This window comes from Penaeus monodon, chromosome 31 (assembly GCF_015228065.2).
Source record: "Penaeus monodon isolate SGIC_2016 chromosome 31, NSTDA_Pmon_1, whole genome shotgun sequence".
In the NCBI taxonomy this organism is placed as follows: Eukaryota; Metazoa; Arthropoda; class Malacostraca; order Decapoda; family Penaeidae; genus Penaeus; species Penaeus monodon.
This window is the reverse complement of record NC_051416.1, coordinates 17831096-17831623: the sequence shown is the minus strand read 5'-3', so window position 1 is coordinate 17831623 and position 528 is coordinate 17831096.

The window sequence follows — 528 nt, the reverse complement described above, 5'->3', positions numbered from 1 at the left end:
TTATGAGCAGTTTATATATTGTTATTGTTTTGCTTTCCCTTGCATTAACTGTGAAATCATATCACGCAAATAACAACTTTTAATTGGTACTCATTGTTTGTTTACGAAAATTATCAGTTAAGATTTACGGAATATGTATGGCAGGCAAAAAAATACATATCCCTAATATCATTACGAATTTCTTGATAATCACATGAGACGACACGAATATATAAAAAAGTGGCTGTGGGAACACACGCAACATTTCCTTGTTTTCGCAACCCTTTAGAGGTGAAGTTTTGTCTCGAAATTATTTATGAAATTTGGGTTTTGCGCCGTAGGGTCTATGCGCTTCCTGGTCGTCTCTGCAGCTAATTAAGTTAACGACTCGAAGTTATTAATCAAAAGAATAAATCATAATATCCTAGAGATAAATCACTAATAAAATTATTAAAACATCAAAGCATGATGTTCGTTATCCAGTTCCTAAATGCTCCACCTCGTATCAGCGAATATAGGACTGAAGAAGAAATAACCATCTGCCTGTGT